At 37.5% G+C, this 6,410-nt stretch overlaps 1 pseudogene; it reads right to left on the reverse strand.

Moving 5' to 3' along the window:
• LOC101422756 (chondroitin sulfate synthase 1-like) overlaps nucleotides 1-5,498 on the reverse strand; it is a 64,127-nt pseudogene extending 58,629 nt beyond the window's left edge.
• Between the last annotated feature and the right edge of the window lie 912 nt (nucleotides 5,499-6,410).

Here is a 6,410-nt window from a genome sequence, read left to right on the forward strand (position 1 = left end):
AAGTGATAAGGCAACTATTAGAGAAGGGTAGAATACAGAGAGAAAATGGTCAACAAAAGCTGAAAAATAGTGATAAAATTGTTACTGGAGTTTGAAACACTGGAGACTCATTTAATATACTTGTACACAAATTGCCACTGGCAGTAATTTAGAAGATTGGAACGTGCATAATGAAGTTTTGGATTTGCTAAGGAGATCTCCAGGCACAACATTGAGCATGTTATCTGAGTGCTTCTAGCTGTATAGGAAAAAGAATAAGAACACAGAGGAGAGCTAAAGAAGGAACTCTTTACTTTGCAAGGAGGGTCTAAAGGGAATCTAAAGGAATTAGGTTTCTAGACTTTTAATTGAAAGGATTTATTGTCTCCAGTTGCCTGAACGGTACATGTTCTCAAAATAAAATAAAACCTGAAGACAAAGATCAAATAGAGGGTATGTCTGTAAGTTCTTTTAAGATCTCTGAAAGATTTAGAGAGGTACATCTTATACCTTTTAGCTCTAAAAGAGGATTTTAAGAACCTAAGAGCATTGTCCAAAAGGAGCTTTATATGCTCAGATTAGAGTGAGGCCTATTTTTTTTTTAATTGTACATAAGGATTTGGGCACATGCAACAGATTTGTAAAGAGCTTACCAAGATTTTAAGAATGTTATATTGGTAAAAAAAAAAACACTGCTAACAAAGACAAAAATAGATTGAGAGGTCTTTGTGTATGAAGAATTTAGCCTTACCCCAAAAGAGGGATGGCCTTTGTCCTCACTTTCTGGGAGAGTATTGCTAAACCCTTGGAATGTCATACTTGATGACTGGGTGAATAGTAGGTCTATTTTTCTCTTTTACTTCATTCTTGCCATGCCTAGAAATTTTTGCTTAAGTGATAGATATTGTGTATGGTAAGTTGTAGAAGCTATGGATAATGATACCTTCCTTAAAAGAGGGTTTCTAATCCTCTTTATCAGCAGATAGATTAAAGACCCATTACTTCAATTTAACCTAAGATTGAGTCTAATTGGTGTTGGTTTGTGGGAAACAAAAGCATCTTGTTTCCATGGAAACAAATTACTTCCTTGACTACCGAGTCATGCTGTCTCCACAGCTATACGTGCAGGTCATAAATCTAGCAAGGAGATGCGTACATTCAGGTGGAACAAGGACTAGGTAGAATGGGGCGACCTGGGCAACAAGATTCATGGGTGTGCTTTCTTGACAATGTATAGAACATTGAAATTCTGTACTTTGAATTAAAATCGCAGATTTTGATTCATTGTGTTACAGGTTTGAGGTAATGGGAATAGCTAACTAGGATAGTTGCTGGCTCTCATGATTGCTTGGGGTATATAAAGAAGCCCCTGAGATTAATAAGCTTGTCTGACGAGCTTGAGGCTTCAGTGCTCTCAGATCCCCTGATCCCAATCTCTCTTTGTCTTTCATTCCCGATACCCTTCTGGTCCGTGACTCTGACATTGGTTTCTATTTTTGTAGCACTTCAGCTACCTGTGCTTCACCGTTTTAAGGATTCCCAATTATGATTGTGTGATATCTATGAGGACTACTATCCAGCGATTGGTCCTTAAATCCCTTCCTCTACCTTTGATATCGTCCCTTTTCAATAAGAAAATGTGGATTGATTGCAGTCCCCTCATGTGCATAGGTATGATGGATACATATTTTTAGTATGGTTTTTCTTCTATAACTCATCATATCTGTGAATTTAAAGTGCCTTAATTACACCAACTTTTTCTGTACAACTTTGCTTCTGGCCAGAAAATCATTACCATGAAGGAACAGAGGTGACAGATTACACTCATGGAATACACTGGTCTTATTCTATGCCTTATCACTGAATAGGAGCTAGCCGATAAAAAGTTGGAATAGCCTAGATAAGGTTAAATAATAGTATCCTGTTTGTCTCTTCCTTACAAGATGTGGTAATCATCTATTATATTGTGCTCTTTCACACATAACCAGAATCCATGGACTCCTGAACAAAGCATAGATTTGGCAGTGACCCCTTCCAATAATATACCTATTATCACGCTTTAGTAGTTTTTGTTTCCCATCCTCACCACCTTAGGCTTAGCAGGTTTCAAAGCCCTACCTGCCAAGGAAAGGACAATTCCCCACAAAAGACAGGCATGATTCACTAAATTGAATGTAGACTTGCCCCTGACCATTTCATGTTCCTTATGCCATTAATGTGATAGAGAAGGAGTATACTCTGTTGATTGAAGTGAATGATCCTAATTGCTAAGAGGAAACTGGCTTGCTCTATCCAATGGTGGCAAGGAGTAATATTCTTTTGAAACCCAGAGATTCATTGGGGTGTCTAGTTATTTCCATACCCTGAAATAATTGAGAGTCATATTGTTGTTAGAGCTCTAACTAAAAGCCCTACATTTCAAGTAGTTGGAAAGTGGATGTGCAGAGAAAGAAAAGCACATGCTAAGTCAGTTTTTTTTTAAGGAATACAATAGCATTTGTTTACATCTCATTTGCCATAATCTAGTTACACAACAATTCCACTGTAAGGAACATTGAGAAAAATTAATAGTTTCAACCTTCCCTATTGCTTAAAATTTGTAAAGTAACCATCTCCAAACTCTGGGGCTCATATATTAAGGAACAAGAAAGGATTATGTTAAGTAAACAATCAACAGGCAAAAATATTTTTTTCCTGATGTGACCAATGACCCAGCATTACTAGATATTATAATTGTATCACATTGATAGCTAAAGTGAATCATTCACAGATTGATTACCCATATCATGGGGTCAGATTTGGTAGCAAAGATACTGATAGCAATTTCTATGTTGCGTGGGTGTCCATGACAAAGGTAGGTACTGGAAACCCAACTCAAAGTCATTATCAATGAAAGCTCATAAGTGACTTTTGTGGATGATCATGGCTTAGGACATAAAAGCGGGTTGTTTCATATGAGAAAATTTCATCATTTCAAAGCCATGGAATTTTCATGCTATTTAGGACAAGTTAAAGCTGTCCAGTGCATAGGTTCTGCTTGTCCACAGGATGATTGGGGCTTTCTGAGTTATAGCGTATTTCTGATTTTAATATCTAATATGCATCATCCGCCACCATGCCAAAGCTCACTCCACCCACAATATCATTGCTGTTCTTCAGATGCACATAAACATTTTTCTCATGAATCTAATGGTTTTGTACCTCAGTCTGTGCTTTTATATCAAACAATAATCCAAAATCTTACTAGAACATAGTTTCTAAAACACGTCTTTAGACATATTTCCAACATCTAAGACCCGTATATGAATCATCTGCACTTGACATAATAAACATGTTAATACGTCTAATTTCCTATGATTATGTAGACTCATGTCTTGATGGTCGTCCTTTTACATGCAAAGCCATTAGTATTTCATTTCAAGTAGAGCATGTGGCTCAACCAGATGGGCACCTGCCTACCACATGGGAGGTCCTGGGTTTGGTCCAGTGCCTCCTAAAGAAGACGACCAGTTTCCATACGCGCCCCAACGAAGTAGATGCCGCACCATGCCACACCCTGCCACAACAGGCAGACGCCTAAATGAGCAGGTCCCACAAGCCAGCAGATGCCGCAGCTCATGGGAAGCAAATGAGGTCAGGCTGCTGGGCACTACCCTCTGTGTGGGAGGTGCTGGGTTCAGTTCCTAGTGCCTCATGGAGAAGGTGAAGAAAAAATGAACAGAAAGACCAGAGAACAATCTTGAGGGTGGGGGAATAAATAAAGTAAATCAATAAATCTTTTAAAAAGATATTTCATTTCTTTATCATTTCACCAAGAATAATTTTTGTTCAATCCTTAAAACCAATTTAGTATCAACTATGTGATGAAACACTCCTTTTCCTCTTAGAAATATTGATCAATATTTCTTTTGTTTCACCAAAATGTATGTGCCCCTAAGAACATTGGTCGTATTTTTACTGCTATATTTGTTCAAATATGTACTTTCCCTAATCCGTAAATTTTTATACAGATAAATACATAATACAGTGTCTGGTAAAATACCATAAAAAATGTAGTTAAAATATAATCAATTCCCCATGAACACACACACATAAATATATGCACATATATACACAAATACAAATCCTTCAAGTGTTTCTTTGAAAGGAAAATAGAAGTAGACTTAATCTCCCAGCACATAGATTTAAAACGTGGGATAAAATCTTTACAATCAACTTACTTTTCTGTTTCATCAGCTGGAAGAGTTCCTATTGCTTAAATAAAATGTCGAATAGAGATATAAATTAGTTAAATGTCAGGATCACTGTGTGGGCTTAACATCCTTGCCCCGAATGAGCAAAATACCTCAGCCTGTGAAATATAACTATTCTAGTGTGTGGCATGATTACATTCTCTGACTTTCAGATATATTGGTTAATTTAAGATATTGGCCTTTATTTTCCTGAATTCCTCCATCATAAGTCTACTAAATACACCAATGGAGCCATCCATCAAATACCAGGACTTGAGCACCAGGAGACTTGGCTGGTAGAGGGTTGGGGTCAGAATGAATTCCTTGAGGCTGGATTATAGAATCATGTTCCACACATGGCCTGTGTTATGCTTTCCCAACAAGTAGACCCATGAAGGGACAGATTTTGGAGAAGGCGAGTAATGTTGTGCTTGGTTCTAGAAAACATAAATTGTGCCAAATCAAAAGCAAGGTGTAGAAAATTCCATAATGGATGTAGTAAGCCTTTGTCCTCCAAATCTTTTCTTTCCTAAAGTGTTTGTAAGGTTTAACATATAAACATGCCAAAGATTGTCAAGATAATTGAATTTGTATTAGAAGTGATCCAAAGGGACATTTCAATGAATACACACTTTAGAGCAATGAAAGCAGACATAAGAGTTTAAAGCAAAGAATATATATAAATATATAACATATAATTTGGCCAATCTAAAGATGGATCACCAAAAATGCTAGCTACATTATTTTTATTGGTTTTATACGAGATTAAATGTTGAGGAAGAGAACTGAAATCTTCATTGTCCTTAAAATCTCATTTGTTAATTGTTAAGCATTGTTAGCTTAGGGATCAAATACCAAAACCTGACTGATTTCTAAAATGGTGATTAAAGTTTGCACCTGCCAACCCGGACACTATTTTTGTATTGTAAGATTACCTCTTGGCAAGTAGGGGCAACTAAGTCACAACATTCCATGTCAACACACCATTGTTCTAAATCAAGACAATTCTTCAGGATCCCTCACCCACCAGCAACAAATTCACAACTGATGAGAGAAAGCGAGGCATAGCTTACCTCAAGGTGAACATGCTGCTTTTGAGCCTCACACTTGGACTGACCTGCTGCTCTGCCCAGAATTTGACTGAAAAAACACCAGAGCAAGAATTAGGTTATGAGGTACCAATATAAAGACCGACTCCCTAAGTGTGTGAGTGTCTGTGTCGGTGTGTGTAGAGTTGGGTATTGGATTCAGAGTTTTACCTTTACTTGCCTCTGTGGTAAAAACCATGGCACCGGAGTTGTGACCAACCTCATCACAATATGTGGTGCTGAATGATTCACAACATTGGACATGCAAGCATGGTATCCTGCTTACTTTCAGGATTATTGCTGTTTTTTGCATTTTGGGGTGGTTTTTTTTTTTTTTTTGGCTTTGCTCTTGAGTTTTGCAATGATGCTTATTATCCAACAATGGGGTTTTTATTGTTTCTTTTTTATTGTGCATAAATCAGCATACACAGAGCAAAGACTTACTAACGTATCTTATAGAAATGTTTTTAGTAGGATGGAAACTGGAATACTGTTTACCTGGTGGCCAACAACATAAAAAAGATAAGTGAAAATGGACCACTAAGAATATACCTCCGTCATATTGAAAGGTTAGACAATTTGGACTTGAACTGCACCTTTTATGTCAGGTGAGTAATTTCGTGCAAAGAGTAATAGGTTAAGCAGTTGGGAAAAAAACTAAAAGGAAGGAAAACTATGCAGCTATGGAGGCTTGGAAATGTCCACATCGGGGAAGAAACTGTAGCATTGATCAGGAGAAAGTGGCCACGGTAGTTGCTGAGGGCAGGTAGAGGAAAGATTGATGAGATGCGGGGGCATTTCAGGACTTGGAGTTGTCCTAAGTGATATTGCAGGGACAGATGCTGGACATTATATATCGTGCCATAACCCACTGAATGTACTGGGGGAGAGTGTAAATTACAACGTAAACTATAATCAATGTGGTACAGCAGTGCTCCAAAATGTATTCACCAAATGCAATGAATGTGCCACAATGATGAAAGAGGTTGTTGATGTGGGAGGAGTGGGGGAGTTGGGTGTGGGGTATGTGGGAACCTCTTTTTTTTTTTTTTGTAAAATTTTTGGGATCTACGTACCTTAAAAAAAAGGACAATTTAATTTTTTAGAAGTC

This window comes from Dasypus novemcinctus, chromosome 18 (genome assembly GCF_030445035.2).
Source record: "Dasypus novemcinctus isolate mDasNov1 chromosome 18, mDasNov1.1.hap2, whole genome shotgun sequence".
NCBI classification, from domain to species: domain Eukaryota; kingdom Metazoa; phylum Chordata; class Mammalia; order Cingulata; family Dasypodidae; genus Dasypus; species Dasypus novemcinctus.